The 17,503-nt window shown below is 45.2% G+C and overlaps 1 long non-coding RNA gene across 2 annotated transcripts in view; it reads left to right on the top strand.

Annotated features, from left to right (window-relative positions):
• The first annotated feature begins 4,971 nt into the window (after positions 1-4,971).
• The window catches only part of LOC144819515 (uncharacterized), a 509,138-nt gene continuing 496,606 nt past the window's right edge, over positions 4,972-17,503 (top strand). The window contains exon 1 of one of the 2 annotated variants that reach the window (XR_013607419.1): positions 4,972-5,054. This is a non-coding gene — a long non-coding RNA (uncharacterized LOC144819515). The remainder of the gene's footprint in view (positions 5,055-17,503) is intronic. The other variant, XR_013607418.1, reaches the window with a different exon arrangement.

The following is a 17,503-nucleotide window of genomic DNA, read 5'->3' as shown; positions in this document are numbered from 1 at the left end:
GAGGTCAGGACTATATGGAGGGGCAACAGAACACCAGGCATACGGGGCGGCCAAGACACAAAACCCGTAGGGGGGAAAGAGGGAGACAAAGAAGACTACAAGAAGAAATTGAGGTCAGGCGACGGGAGGAACAAATAAACACTAATGGACAAGAAGTACAAGTAGTCAACCTCTCATCCAAAACTTTGACTGACGACATGGTGACACTATTGAACAAAGGTTTGAGCTTCAATCCATGAGAACCAGGGGACATATGCAGATCTAAAATTGATTTGTTTAAATTTATCAGAAGTTTAAAGCTTAAAAAGTACCTGCTGGTAATAAAAATACTAAGAATATTGTTTGTGGTGATATCTCAGGCATACCCAGTATACAGGATAGCCAAGCTACAAAACTGCTTTTATAACTTACTGACCTGGAGGAATCACCTTACACCATGGAAAGATTCCTAGAAGAACTCGAAATTGAACCTGATTACAGTGTGACGAGCGGTTTGAAATCCAGATTTAAATGGACACCCACACTCCCCAGCGGAAATCCTATTGATCTGTTTTACAAATGGGTACTCGAGGATCTTGACAAACATGACTTGAAAAGAACTAGAACCAGACACAAGTACCCTGATAACCTTTCACAAGGCGAACGGGTAGCATTGGAAGAATTTAGGAAAAACACAGACATTCAGATCAGAGAAGCAGATAAGGGGGCAACGTTGTTGTCACGAACCGTAGTGATTACAACAATGAGATTATGACTCAACTTAATGACGAAACCTGTTATGAAAAACTTTCCTACAACCCTATAGCCATCCTGACTAACACTATCAACAAACACCTAGCAACATGGCATAGAGATGGTATTCTTGACGATGATTAGCTTACCTACATGAAGGTTTTCATACCCACCTTCCCATGCTTATACACCTTACCTTAGGTGCATAAAGACTTGCCTTTCCCTCCGGGCAGACCAATAGCTTCCGGCATCGGGGGTCCCACTGAGAAACTATCAGAATACGTCGATCTTTTCCTGGGTCCCATTGTGCGCAACCTTCCCTCCTACATACAGGACACAAAACACATACTAAGCACACTAACAGATGTTCAGTGGCAACCAGGCATGCTATTAGCAACCTTGGATGTAGTGTCACTTTACACTAGTATTAATCCTCAACTTGGCCTACAAGCAGTCACACGACTACTGAAAACAGACCAGCGACTCTATGGCAACATACAAACATCCTGATTCAAATGATGGACTTAATCCTTAACAACAATGTCTTTCTCTTTAAAGATAAATGGTTCAAACAGAACAAGGGCGTAGCTAGGGGGTCGAAACTTTCTCCCTCCTTCGCTAATCTTTATATGGGTTGTCTAGAATCAGACTGGATCTAGGGCCCTAAAGGAGTGCTTTGGATCGACTAGATTGTCTTTTGGAGTCATTATATTGATGATTGTCTCCTTTATTGGTCTGGCAGCATAAAACAACTTAAACTCTTCAATACCCATTTGAACACCAATGACTATGAGATGAAATTTACGATGGAGTGTAGTTCTACTTCCATCACCTTTTTGGACACCGAATTGTACATTGGAAATGACAATCCACAATGCACTGTTACATGTGGACAGCTCCCATCCTATACATCAGATCTCCGCAATACCCTATGGTGAATTTACGAGAGCCTGTAGGAACTGCAGTGAGGAATCAGAATTTGTCATTTGCATCAATGACATGAAGGACAGATTTAGAAAGAGGGGATTTCCTACACACAATATCAAATGTGCTAAGAAGAGAATCAGCCACATAAACAGGATAGAGACACTTAGACCCGTTCTTCCACCGCAAGATCGCCGACATCCACAACAGCTTCGGCGCCCCACCCACGCACCCAACCGTCGAACCAACGCCCCCCACCACCACCCTTCGCACCTGGACCACGGTGACCACCGAAGACACAGCCCGCACGATGAACACCATCCACTCCGGAGCACCGACCGACCCCTGCCCACACCACGTCTTCAACAAGGCCGACTCCACCATCGCACCCCAACTCCGGAACATCATCAACGCCTCCTTCAACACCGCCACCTTCCCGGAGAGCTGGAAGCACGCCGAGATCAGCGCCCTCCTGAAGAAACCTACAGCGGACCCCACCGATCTCAAAAACGTCCGCCCCATCTCGCTCCTCCCTTTTCCTGCTAAAGTCATCGAGAAGATCGTCAACAGACAGCTGACCGCCTTCCTCGAGACGAACGGATCCCTTGACCCCTCGCAGTCCGGCTTCAGAGCCAACCACAGCACCGAGACCGCCCTCATCGCAGCCACCGACGACATCCGGACCCTGCTCGACAAGGGGAAACAGTGGCCCTCATCCTCCTGGACCTCTCCGCTGCGTTCGACACGGTCTGCCACCGCACCCTAGTCCAGCGCCTCAGCAACATCGGTATCCAAGAGAAGGCTCTGGAGTGGATCATCTCGTTCCTTGCCGGAAGAACACAAAGAGTCCGCCTCCCCCCGTTTCGCTCCGAGGCCACCGAAGTCATCTGCGGCGTCCCGCAAGGATCTTCACTCAGCCCCACCCTCTTCAACATCTACATGAAACCTCTCGCAGCCATCGCACGCCAGCACAACCTCAACATCATCTCTTACGCCGACGACACACAGCTGATCCTCTCCCTCACCAGAGACCCCGACACAGCCAGAACCTGCCTACAAGAAGGGATGAAAGATGTCGCCGAGTGGATGAAGGACAGCCGCCTGAAACTGAACTCTGACAAGACGGAAGTCCTCATCCTGGGATCTTCGCCCTCCGCCTGGGACGACTCCTGGTGGCCCCCAGCCCTGGGCACCGCACCCAAGCCAACCGACCACGCACGCAACCTGGGCTTTATCCTGGACCCCTCCCTCTCGATGACCAGACAAGTCAACGCCGTCTCCTCATCGTGCTTCAACACCCTGCGTATGCTTCGCAAGATCTTCCGCTGGATCCCGACCGAGACCAGGAAGACTGTCACCCAGGCACTCGTCATCAGCCGATTGGACTATGGAAACGCCCTCTACGCCGGAACCACAGCCAAGCTACAGAAAAGACTCCAGCGCATCCAGAACGCCTCCGCCCGACTCATCCTGGATGTCCCCCGACGCAGCCACATCTTCAGCCACCTGAGGAACCTGCACTGGCTCCCCGTCGACAAGAGGATCACGTTCCGGTTCCTCACCCACGCACACAAGTCTCTCCACGACCTGGGCCCCAAGTACCGCAACGACCGCCTGACCTTCTACACGCCCACCCGCCAGCTACGGTCCACCAGCCTCGCCCTCGCAGCCGTACCACGCATCCGAAGAGCCACCGCCGGAGGAAGATCCTTCTCTTACCTGGCTGCCAAGACTTGGAACTCCCTCCCCATCCACCTTCGGCTGACCCAGGACCATCTCGCCTTCAGGAAACCACTCAAGACCTGGCTGTTCGAGCAGTAGCATACCCCTCCCCCCAAGCGCCTTGAGACCCTCCCGGGTGAGTAGTGCGCTATACAAATGGCATGATTGATTGATTGATTGACCCAAAACACACAACAGGTCAACCGATGAAACAGTCCGTCTAATCACAGACTTTAATGGTCTCAGTCAAACCCTAAGGAAGAGTTTGACCAAACAATGGAATATCTTACAATCAGATGAGAGACTGAACAAACACATAGCAACACGTCCTCAAATCACATTTAGACGGGGCAAAACGTTACGCAATAGACTTGGCCCAACAGTCCCACACGCCACTGAACTCTCATCATGGCTCACTCCACGTACCCTAGGTTTCTATAAATGCTGGAGCTGTGGGGTCTGTAGCTGGGCTAAACACGGAACAAAAACATTCACTAGTTATGACACAAGGACCTGTGAAATAAGGTCCAACATCAACTGTAACACCTGATTTGTGATCTATGTAATTGAGTGCACCTGTAAAAAACAGTACATAGAGAGCATATTCAGACCGCTCAAGGACAGAATCGCTGAACACATAAGGGCCCTACATCAACAAGATGTCCAATACCCAGTGGCGTTACATGCTGCAGTTTGCCCCACTCAAGGTCAACATAGGAGCTTCACTTTCTATGGCATAAAAGTGATTGAACCAAGTACTCGTGGTGGCAACAGAGAACTCAAGCTAAGAAGAACAGAGGCTACTTGGATATAGCACGAATGCACACGGTGGACCATTGACTTAACAGCGATCGTGGAATGCAATATTTCTTGGGCAACTAACTGCCACCAAGGGATCCTTCATCTTTAACTGTATTTTCATGTGTGATAATGACTAATTGTGGTTTACAGTCCTAAACTGCAAATTTTTTTTATAAGGATAACTTATTATCATTCTCTCTACACACGAGTATTTTGTCTCTCGCCTGGATTTCACAAAAAAACGGTCACTTTTAATACAATACTGCACATACTAAAGGGCAACACACCCTCACTGTATTTAAATCATGGATGTTGGATTGTGTTATTGGGAAAAGGCACCTAATATAAAACTCCGTTCCAAAATCACCCTGGCTGTTTCAATCCAGTGGTTTTCTCCTACACGGGTAATTTTTCTGCCTTAGTATAGGATTCTTATGGCTCTTGGACATACTTGCCCTAACTGAACTTAGTAATTAAAGGATTCCTCTGATTCTCTGGCAGTGCCTCATAGATTTCTTGCTCCTATATTTGACACTCTCTTGTTAATAATTAATCTTGAACTAACAGTATCACATAGATGGGTGAACCGCCCTTGATGCCAGCTCATAGAACAACTCTGAACTTTATTTCAGCTCAGATTTCCCCCTTTCCTAATTGTCTTGGCCGATACAGTCTAGCTATTATTATTCTTCTACAGATAGACCGCCTTTCCCTTGTTACTACTGTCTCTCACTTCCGGTCTACACTAGCCGCGGTTTTGCTGTCTAGTGTTAATTTCCCGAAGTGTACTATTTATACACTACTGGTTGATACCCTCGTACCCAGCAGCACTCACTGAAGACGAGCCATGGAGGACCTTTGACTGCAGCACAAACGTAAATGCTGCTGTTATGTGTTATTCCCGCCAATTTTCTGGGCCAACCTTTCTAGCCCCATACTTGTGACATTTCACTGCCCAGTGAGCCCCTTTTTGATATAACTCTTACGTTTGTTTCAGCGCACCTTTACACGCTTCGGTGCTTGCGCTGATATATTTTGCCTTGTCACGTGGATCGGACGTGACTTGGGTGAATACAGCCTTTTGTTTTCATCGTAGTATATTTTTACTTAACTTTCATATTTTCTCAATAAACCCTAGAGTATACAGTAATTGTTGACTTTAATGTGAATGCCAGAATACTAGGGCTCATGAGATTTCACTCATTTATTCCTTTCAGATACTACCTCTTTATAACATTTATTTACAAGTTTCCGTGGCCATACACCCTGCATCTGCAATTCTCAGACATGTTACGGCCTTTTCACAGCACAAGCGTCTTACTTTTAACTGAACTGTAACGTTACTCCTTTTATAATTGACAGATACCCCCACATTCAATGCAAAGCTTTACTTACCTCAAATTTAGACGTGCCGGGTTGGAATTAACACCGGCATTTCGGTAAGTACGCTTACTCAGAGCAGATGAATGTCTCTCTGCTTAGTTTCAGTAAACCTACACGGTTTCCTACAATAGTATTGATGCCTCTTTTTACCATATCCTTTCAGATTACACCTTCTGGTGCATGCAAGCACGGGTATTTCTAGCACCTCGTCCTCAGTTAATTGCACTTAGGGTGTCCTTGCTCCATTATGGTGTTTTTTGTCCTCCCCTTTCCATCCACCACACTCCTGTCTCTTTTTTGTAATTCGTAGGACGCAATTGGAGCACGTTGAACTTTTACTCTTATTATACTTATTGTGATTCAACTTTGTGTTAGATAATTAGTATCATCTTTTATCTCACTGGCATCCTAGATTTTCTTCTTACCCGACGCAAGTACTCACCTGCCTGTTTTGCCACACAGGGTTGGAATTAACACCGGTGTCCCGGTGAGTATTGTCCCTTAGCTAACGTGGGCAGTTCTGCCTTATTTCCTTAGTCACCAATACTATAGGCACCATTGCGGGCCCTAGTACTAAGAATTATGTTTCTCTCTACTATATCTCTTTCAGACTACACCGCCTTGCTTACACCAGTGCAGGTATTAGATGTGTCCTGCTCACTAAGCAGTTCACTTTCGGTTGTTATTAATCTTTTGCTCCTTTGTTCCCCCCTTGGTTCACCCTCCCACATTGTTCTCTGGTCTACCTGCCTGTAGCATGTGATCTCATATTGTCTTGTCACTCCACTGCTGGTTAGCTTCTGGCTAGTTACATTTACTAACAGCTATCACATAATAGATACATGCAAAAAATGATGTTTGTACGCTTGGTTTTAAGCCTGCATACCATCTGAATAATGTATTTAAATTTTCTGTAAAATAAGTTGTATATATATCACTACAAGTCACTACACACATCGCTGCTTGGATATATATATTTTCATAGGTCAGCTTCAAATGTACACACAGATGTCTCCACCTTGTCTCTGTTTTTACCTTCACCTTTTCACTCATTGCTCAATTGGTTCATTGTTTAGGGTTTCCATGTGTAATGGGTGATATGCACCAATGTCACCATACTTAGGAGTTTGATTCTCCATTGAGTTGTTCTCCTTCTAGTTGTACTCAAGCAACCTTTTGTATCATTCCCAGCCCTGAAGAGCCAGCGATTAACTGACACCCTGACGAAACATGTGTCGGCTGGTTGCTCTATGCAGATTAATTTACAACAGAAAGAAACTTAAAACATTTTGGATCAACTCCTCTGCACTTGTTATTAATGGACCTTTTTGTTTGGACTTACACTTAAAGAACTTTTTCTATATCCACTATTGTATATGAGTGCCCGGGACTTAGTTGTAAGTTGTGTGATGTGCTAATTTTTGGAGGTGCAGTTGTGAGTGTGCTGTGGGTTAGGTAGGTGGGCTGTGTGTGTGTGTGTGTGTGTGTATGTTGTTGTGCTGGTGAGATGTGTGGTGTTTTGCCTATCCAATGTGCTGCACGGTTTGGTTTCCTCACTGCTGGAGTAGTGCAAAGGGTTCTAGTGAGGGAAGGGGCTGGTTTTATACTCAGCTATGTGAGTGTGTCAAAATAGAGTACTGCTGTCAGGTGTGTTGTGTGTGTTGTCCTGGGATTTGTATTTTTGAAGTCGCCATAGGGGTGTGTCATTGGGGTGTGTTAGGTGTTTTTGGGGACAGGGCTAGTTTGCTGTGTGCACTTGGTGGCCTTGTTGCGAGTTTTTTTTGTCGACCGCCATATTTGTCACATAGTGTCTGTAGCGATGACTATGCTACAGCCCTTCCACCTGCTCTCCCATTCATCACTGGTCAAGACCGCGGCGGTTAGAAACAGCTGAACGTCCCGCTGTCACATCGGGGGAATCCTAATTTTCCATGTGGTCTCTCCGCTGGCCTGGCGGCGGTTTGGTGTATTACCGTCGCAAATCCGACCGCTGTGGATGGATTTTCACCAGCTCCGCCTGCTATGGGCGGTCTTTCGTGGCCTCGTTCCACCGCGGTTGGATTTTTTGGGCGGTTGATCCTAATCGGACCGCCGGTTTTGCCATGGTACCGGCGGACGGTTGATTTACGCTACCATGGCAGTCGGGGTGGGCCCTATATTTCAGTATAGCGTACTACAGTGTACAGTATCCCGCAAAGTTACAGCTGTATGCCATGGCACAATATATCACTAGGGGACAGATTTATCATTGTATTGCATTACCCTTGTGCCACGCATGACGTCTCAAGGGCAACCTAACACTTAAGACAGATTTACCAAGCAACACAAGTCCACCATGCTTCACCCTGTGTTGCTTGGTAAATCTGGATAAAACACAAGGCAGCACAAGTTGCTGTCTTGCTTTAGTATACACACCATATTATACATACATTCAAAATGTAATGTACATCCATTCAGCTATTTTTACACTGTGTCACTTTAAAATGGACTCTGCCAGATGACACACCACTGCAGTCCACTGTGACACCAAACTCCACTCTATGACACGTATGTCCACTCTACGGCATGCAACTCCAATCTATGACAGGCCACTTCCCTCTATGACACTCCACTCCACACCACTCTATGACACGTCACTCCACTCTATGCCATTCCACTTCACGCTATTCCACTCTACATCACTCCACTGTATACCACTTCACTCTATGCCACTCCACCCTACTCCACTTCATGCCACTTCAATCTACAGTATTTCGCTGTACATCCCTGCACTCTATGACACTCCATGCCACTGCACTGTAAGCCACTCCACTCAACCCTGCTCCACTCCACGCTTTTCCACTCTTTGCCACTCCACTCTACACCACTATAATGTACGACACTCCACTCTATGCAATTCAACTATGCACCAATTCACTCTACACTAATCTGCTCAACAGTATTCCACTGTATGATTCTACCGTGTACGCTACTCCACTCTATGTTACTCCACTCCACGCCACTCCACGCTATTGTACTGTATGCCACTCCCTTCTACGCAACTCCACTCTATGCTTTTCCTCTGTATGCCTCTCCACTGTATGCCACTCCACTGTATGCTATGCCACTGTACACCACTCCATTGTATATCACTCCAGTCTGCGCCACTCCACTCTACCATATTCCACTGTACTCCATTCCACTGTATGCCACTCCACTGTAAGACACTCTACTCTATGTCTCTCCACTCTATGGTAATCTACTTTATGCCATTGCACTGTAGGCTGCTCCACTTTATCCTATTCCACTGAATGCACCTTCAGTATACGCCACTCCACTCTATGGTATTCCACTCAATGCCTCTCCATCTATGCCACTTCACTATGCAATGCTTCACTAGATGCTATTCCACTGTAGGCCAATACACTCTACTCTACTCCACTCTACCTAACTTCAATTTACCCCATTCTACTCTACACCACTCCACTTTACACTATACCACCACACTCAATGCCACTCCAGTCTATGCCACTTCACTATATGACACTCCACTGTACACTATTCCACTCTATGCTATTCTATTCTATGCCACTCCATTGTGTGCCACTCCACTCGGCGGTATTCCACTGTACACCACTCCCCTCTATGCCACTCTACTGTTTGGCATTCCACCCTATGCCACTTCACTCAACTATACAACATTCTACTCAACTCTATGCCACTATAGTGTACACCAATCCACTTTATGCCACTTCACTGTACTGTGCTGCTCCACTCTATGCCACTACACTCTACAACAAACCACTCAAAATTATGACACTTCAATGTACACTAAACCGTTCCACTCTACTGCACTCCCCACCTCTCTACCACAGGCCACTGTATGGCACTTTAGTCCACTCTACACTACACCACACCACTCTCCACGCTCCATTCTTCTGAACTGCACAACACTTTACCCCACTGTATGCCAGTTGATGATATTCCATTATACAACACACCACTCTATTGTAAAACAGATCACTCAACTCTATGACACTCCACTCTACGCTGTTTCACTCAACAACACTCCAGAGTGTGCCACTCCACTTTATGCCACTCCAATCTACACCACTGTGCAATACTCCACTGCATGCTACTCCACTGTCCTCCACTGTATTCTGCACCACTCCACTTTATGCAATCCACTGGATGGTAATTCACTGTACACCCCTCTCCTCTATGCCAATGCACCCCACGCCACTCCACTCTATGCCACTCCACACCACCCCACTCCACTGTATGCTTTATCACTCTCTGGCCCTCCACTCTACACCAGTCCACTCTATAAAACTCCACTGTATGCTCCACTCCATACAACTCCACTGTAAGCCACTCCACTTTACTGTATAACACACTACTCCAGTGTACGGCATTCCAGTCTACACCACTCCACTCTATGTTATTCAGCTCGACACCACCCCACTATATACCACTATAGGACACTCCACTCTCCACCACTCTACTCTACTCCACTCAACTCTACTCCACTCAACGCTACACTAGTTAACTCTAGTGTATCCCACTGTACACCATTCTATGCTACACCTCTGCACTCTATGCCACTACATGTTATTATATTTAATTCTAATCCTCTCAACTGTACTTCACTCCACTGTATTCCAGTCTATCACACTACACTCTACGACACTACACTGTATGATACTCTCCTCCACTATACTGTAGGGCACTCCAGTTAACAGCACTCCATTCAATAACACTGAACTGTACAATTTGAAACACATTTTTTTTACCTAAGAAAAAACACATACAAACATTGACATTCAATGAAAACCCAAAGGTTAAATCTGTGTTATAGTTAGAAAAACTTTCTTTAATCTATACATACCAAACTTAAACTACACAATTAGAAATTCTAAAGTTATAATTATATTATTAACTTATAATATTTACGCACCACCTTAACATAACTATACATTTATTTTTTCTTTATATAGAAACCACACTAAAACTAAAGAAACATTTGAAATTCTAGACTTATACTTATAACGTACATTTAAAATGTATGCAACACCTTCAAATTAACATAACTCACACACCTTCAATCATGCTGCATTGAACTCCATAGCCACACTACATTAACTATAACTCACAACTTAACCATACACTGTGTTGTGACAAGGAGTGTAATTTGTGATACCACAATTGTTGTTATAAATTTGTTGCATTTAACGCAAAAAATGACTCAGATATACAATATCTCCCCTTCCTTTACTGTGGGGACTAGGCACAGTGCCCAAATCATTCATATGAATCACATTTTATGCAACCTAACAACTGGCTAAAAGGTGTATAATGTTTGGACAGATTCCTTTTTGTATCATCTCTGTTCTCTTGTAGCCTTTTTGTGGAAGGGGGCCATGAATCATATCTTTACTGGGAAGCCACTGGTCCAACCTTCTTAGATCCATAAGTATATTCAATTGTTTTTCTATGTTGGTCAACAGACCTCAGGTTTCAACATTGGTTGATTTGAAGCCAGGAGGTTGAGTTGCGGGCTGTAGATGTGGACTTGCTGTGTACCCTTCAGCTGCCCAAGTGGCTGCTGCTTTGTGGGCCGCTTAAATGTGAAAGAAAGATTTTATATTTTATAAAGGCATCACCTTGGTAGCCTGAATGATGTCATTAATACTGCTAATGGATCTAGAACAAATGCAGTATTCAACTTTCACAACTGTAATCCTCCTTAGAACTTAGGTACCAGAAACACAAGGTAAGATTTTGATAATTGTACATGCAGTCTTTGCTTGAATTTGAGGTTGATATCATTACCCTCCGTCCATCAACCTTTGCTTTTTACATAGACAGTGTAGTGGCCAGATGTAACAGTAACCCCTTCATGAAATATCTAATTTTCAAGATAGTCACTTATTTTCTGATCAACCTCCCTAGTTGTTCAATTACTTTCAACACCTTTACTTTGTGTAGTAGAGCTCTCTGAATGGAATCACTTTCAGGTGGTTCCTGGCTTGAATGAGCTGGTGCAGAAGCGATTAAGAAAATGTGAGTTTTACTTTTTTACTCAAAGAGAGAGGATGTTTCTTATTAAAAGTAAGCAGTACACTCTACAGCTCCTGCCATTGAAATACGAAATGTCTGGTTTTTTTTTCAGAGTCAACTTTAAGAATATGGCATTTGATTTGTTTGGACTAGCTCCTGTTTGCCATTAAGTGTGCTGTTTATTTTTTATTTTTTTTAGTTTTCTCCCATATCAACCGATTGTGAGGCAGACTGCTTTAATCATAAACTGCTGCTTGATTTGAAGTCAGGAAGATGAGTTATGGGCTGTAGATTTGGACTTCCTGTGTGCCCTTCAGTTGCCCAAGTGGCTGCAGCTTTGTGGACCACTTGAATGTGAAAGGAAGATTTGATCATTTAATAAAGGCATCACCCCTGGTAGGCCGAATGTTGTCATAAGACTGATAATGGATAGACAGCAAATACAGTATTCCACTTTCACAACTATAATCCTCATTACATCTTTGGTTCTAGAACTAAAAAATAAGAATTTGAAAGCTTAAAATGCAGTCTTCTCTTGAATTTAAGGTTGCTATCATTACATTCTGTCCATTCACTTTTACCTTTTGCATAGACAGTGTAGTGACCACATGTAACAGTAATTACTTCCCAAAATATGATAGCCATAGTTAAGTCCTGTTAAGAAGCCCATTTTGGTAGTCGTTTTGAACCAATTCACGAATCCGTTGCAGCGTGACTCCCGTGTAACATTGCGGCAGATTCGAGAATCCAATCAGGAGCCCGTAAAACCACTTAACAATCCAGCATTCATAGTTTACTTTGTAAAAAGTACTGAATTTCAACCCAAACACTCTCTAATGAGCAGGATTTCCTTACCTCTCTCCTTTTCACATTAACACACTACTCTTTTTTGTTCCCTTCCCCCTACATTCTTTTAGCTACTTTTCCATAACAGCCATGTTTGAAACACTCACTGATAGCATGAGGTCGAAAGTTCACACCCCTCTCTGTGAGCACTATACTACCTTCAAATTGAACTGTAGCAGGTATAGTTGACTGTTTGGAATTATAAGCATATCCTAAACGGCATAACTTTTATTTTGCTAAGTCAATCACAGAGTTAATGACCTTTTTCTCAAGATCCCTACTCACTTTTAGCTACCTGCATATTAACACCATCCAATTAAATATGTTATTTTTTAATTTATGCGCTGTCCTCCATTTTAACTGCCTTTCATTCTGAAAACGGTCTCATTCGGTTGCGGCCTTCTCCTGTGTGCTACTCCAGTTTGCCTACAAAATTGTTTCAGTGTGGATTGTGGGCCATAGTTGTGTGTTTTGGGCCACAGAGAGGGCTAGAAAGAGTGGCATTGACAGAGACTTGGGTTTATCTGATGTAGACATTGCTTGGCGAGATAAGATTAAAGTGGTATAAGCTGCTGCCTTTGATTGTATGCATTGTGGATTGCCCACATCCAGACCTCAAAATTCTGCACAGTGGTGGGAATGACCAAGGCACAATTATTGGGGTAGGACTGGAAATCTTAATGAAGGATACCTTTGGTAAATTAATGGCACTTTCCCACACACTGCATTTGTGTTCTCCAACATTTGTCAAAGGCAGATGTGGAAGTGGTCAAACAAATTTTGTCCACAGATAAACAAATCCAGGAAATAAAACTGTTTCTGCATTCCTCAGAGACCACAGCATAGGCTCCATATACCACAACAATGTATGCTTTGATATGGGTGAAATTTATCGAAAAAACTGATCCCATTTCATGGACGAAGTCAACATAGTGACAAGACAAGACAAGAGATGACAAGACATTAACAACGTTGCGCCAAAACTCCCCGGGCGCAGTGGCACTTTCAGCTGCTCTGGAGAAGTTTGCAGGAACCAGCTGCAGGCTCTGGTCTCATATTTCTTTACTATAAACCTGGAGCCAGCAACACCACGTCGATCCTTAAAGCACGACCACCGCACTATACCGACTGGTCGTAAACACCAGCGAGAAATGTCTGTGATTGTCGAGCAGTTTTGAGTTTTGTAGAACAGCACACGTTTAACACAACAGTTTGTTTAGATTATGGAATCGCAGAGAGTGTTATCTCACTGTTTCTGTTAGACGAAATGAATGCTTCTCCTTTAGAAATCTGCATACCTGTAGCGCTTAGAAACTTCAGGGATGTGGTATGAAGAGCTGTATAAAACGCATCTGATGTTTTTCGGCATGTGGTGCTGAGACAGGAAGGGGGGATCTCTTCTACAAGGGAGCCTGGGTTTTTCGAACTGAAGACCTTGAGAATGACTGCACTGGGCTTGAATTGGATAGGAACTGATCGAGGCAGTCAGTGGAGCTGCCCCGCGCTTGGTGTGAAGTCATCACTTTCTGTCGGTTGGGGGGCAGCTGCTCAGTTCAGAGGTTGTGCAGCCTCATAGATGCTGTGATAGGTATGTGCCCTCTCTGTGACAATGGTACGTCTTCGATTCTATTCAATTAGTTGGTGAGATGCATAACATGCTGGGGTGCATGGTGCCGACACGGATGCGTGCCAAGAACCGTGATCACAATATGAAAAGAGGGCACAATGACTCTAAGTGATGCTTCACCAGGGGCAGCAGGTTTATAATTGTGTGCACACCTTTCAGCCAAGTGTGCACGGCCTGGTGTGCTCTCCTTGTGCCGCAAGAACGGACCATGGATAATAACAAGAGAGTATTAATATGCACCAAAGGAAGCGGAAGTGTCGAAGATTCGGCGCTGAATCACTCTATATAGTATAGAAGAAAGGTAAAAAAATGCTCACATGTCGGACTGCCCTGCAGGTTGTAACAGCTGATGTTTACTCCCACTTGTAGAGTATGGGGCAGTTTGACATAAGTGGGGACTTCCCTTACCCAGACAAAAGAGGGCAAGGCCTCTTTTATTTAAATATACATCAGCAGCTGAATTAATACAGATGAATTAGTCACAGTTTCAGTCGATAAATTCCTTCAATCTGATCTTAATTTTCACCAGTCATTTCGTCCTTCTGTTCTGTTCTCTAAGGACGACGTTCTTTGGCCATACAGGTAAATAAGGGCCCTTTTATCCCTCTGCACTCAGTTTAGAAATGATACAACACAGTTCATGCAATCAGCTCCTATTTAAAGACGAGCAGCCATAAACACACACTGCTTCTGAAAATAATCAGATTTTCAAAACGGCTGCTTAAAAAAGCGACAGATTTCAGCGCAAGTTAACTACAGTTTTCCATTTTTTTTTAAAGGATGGGGCTCTTGCCCTGATTCACAAGAACTTGCAAAAAACACAGTTGATGGACAGAATGTAGAACAATGTCATACATTCACCCCAGTACAAGGATCTGGGCCTAAATCCATCGTTTTTTTGCACTCCACACCACCCTGGGTTAGACACTGGCTATATGCAAATCAGCTCTGACCCTGTGCCTCATGGGAACCGTCCAGTCCGAACTACCAGTTCGGACTGGACTGTTCCCATGAGGTACAGGGTCAGAGCTGATTTGCATATAGCCAGTGTCTAACCCAGGGAGGCTATCAGCCTTCATCAGCCTGGATAGCTTGACTCCAGTGGTGTGGAGAGCCTGGGACTCACGTCTGAGCATCCCCAGCACACTCGGGTGAAAATTGCAAAAGACACAGTTGATGGACAGAATGTAGAACAATGTCATACATTCACCCCAGTACAAGGATCTGGGCCTAAATCCATCGTTTTTTTGCACTCCACACCACCCTGGGTTAGACACTGGCTATATGCAAATCAGCTCTGACCCTGTGCCTCATGGGAACAGTCCAGTCCGAACTACCAGTTCGGACTGGACTGTTCCCATGAGGTACAGGGTCAGAGCTGATTTGCATATAGCCAGTGTCTAACCCAGTGTCCAAATCCATCGTTTTTTTGCACTCCACACCACCCTGGGTTAGACACTGGCTATATGCAAATCAGCTCTGACCCTGTGCCTCATGGGAACAGTCCAGTCCGAACTACCAGTTCGGACTGGACTGTTCCCATGAGGTACAGGGTCAGAGCTGATTTGCATATAGCCAGTGTCTAACCCAGGGAGGTGTGGAGTGCAAAAAAACGATGGATTTAGGCCCAGACCCTTGTACTGGGGTGAATGTATGACATTGTTCTACATTCTGTCCATCAACTGTGTTTTTTGCAATTTTCACCCGAGTGTGCTGGGGATGCTCAGACGTGAGTCCCAGGCTCTCCACACCACTGGAGTCAAGCTATCCAGGCTGATGAAGGCTGATAGCCAGAAACCGGTCCTTGGATGCTTGATTCCGGTCTGGGAAAGACATGGCTTGGTAGTTCGGACTGGACTGTTCCCATGAGGCACAGGGTCAGAGCTGATTTGCATATAACGAGTGTCTAACCCAGGGTGGTGTGGAGTGCAAAAAAACGATGGATTTAGGCCCAGATCCTTGTACTGGGGTGAATGTATGACATTGTTCTACATTCTGTCCATCAACTGTGTTTTTTTGCAATTTTCACCCCGAGTGTGCTGGGGATGCTCAGACGTGAGTCCCAGGCTCTCCACACCACTGGAGTCAAGCTATCCAGGCTGATGAAGGCTGATAGCCAGAAACCGGTCCTTGGATGCTTGATTCCGGTCTGGGAAAGACATGGCTTGGTAGTTCGGACTGGACTGTTCCCATGAGGCACAGGGTCAGAGCTGATTTGCATATAGCCAGTGTCTAACCCAGGGTGGTGTGGAGTGCAAAAAAACGATGGATTCAGGCCCAGATCCTTGTACTGGGGTGAATGTATGACATTGTTCTACATTCTGTCCATCAACTGTGTTTTTTGCAATTTTCACCCCGAGTGTGCTGGGGATGCTCAGACGTGAGTCCCAGGCTCTCCACACCACTGGAGTCAAGCTATCCAGGCTGATGAAGGCTGATAGCCAGAAACCGGTCCTTGGATGCTTGATTCCGGTCTGGGAAAGACATGGCTTGGTAGTTCGGACTGGACTGTTCCCATGAGGCACAGGGTCAGAGCTGATTTGCATATAAAAAGTGTCTAACCCAGGGTGGTGTGGAGTGCAAAAAAACGATGGATTTAGGCCCAGATCCTTGTACTGGGGTGAATGTATGACATTGTTCTACATTCTGTCCATCAACTGTGTTTTTTGCAATTTTCACCCCGAGTGTGCTGGGGATGCTCAGACGTGAGTCCCAGGCTCTCCACACCACTGGAGTCAAGCTATCCAGGCTGATGAAGGCTGATAGCCAGAAACCGGTCCTTGGATGCTTGATTCCGGTCTGGGAAAGACATGGCTTGGTAGTTCAGACTGGACTGTTCCCATGAGGCACAGGGTCAGAGCTGATTTGCATATAGCCAGTGTCTAACCCAGGGTGGTGTGGAGTGCAAAAAAACGATGGATTCAGGCCCAGATCCTTGTACTGGGGTGAATGTATGACATTGTTCTACATTCTGTCCATCAACTGTGTTTTTTGCAATTTTCACCCCGAGTGTGCTGGGGATGCTCAGACGTGAGTCCCAGGCTCTCCACACCACTGGAGTCAAGCTATCCAGGCTGATGAAGGCTGATAGCCAGAAACCGGTCCTTGGATGCTTGATTCCGGTATGGGAAAGACATGGCCTGGTAGTTCGGACTGGACTGTTCCCATGAGGCACAGGGTCAGAGCTGATTTGCATATAGCCAGTGTCTAACCCAGGGTGGTGTGGAGTGCAAAAAAACGATGGATTTAGGTCCAGATCCTTGTACTGGGGTGAATGTATGACATTGTTCTACATTCTGTCCATCAACTGTGTTTTTTGCAATTTTCACCCCGAGTGTGCTGGGGATGCTCAGACGTGACTCCCAGGCTCTCCACACCACTGGAGTCAAGCTATCCAGGCTGATGAAGGCTGATAGCCAGAAACCGGTC

Source organism: Lissotriton helveticus, chromosome 2_1 (genome assembly GCF_964261635.1).
Source record: "Lissotriton helveticus chromosome 2_1, aLisHel1.1, whole genome shotgun sequence".
Lineage (NCBI taxonomy): Eukaryota > Metazoa > Chordata > Amphibia > Caudata > Salamandridae > Lissotriton > Lissotriton helveticus.
This window is presented reverse-complemented; position numbering and strand designations above follow the sequence as displayed.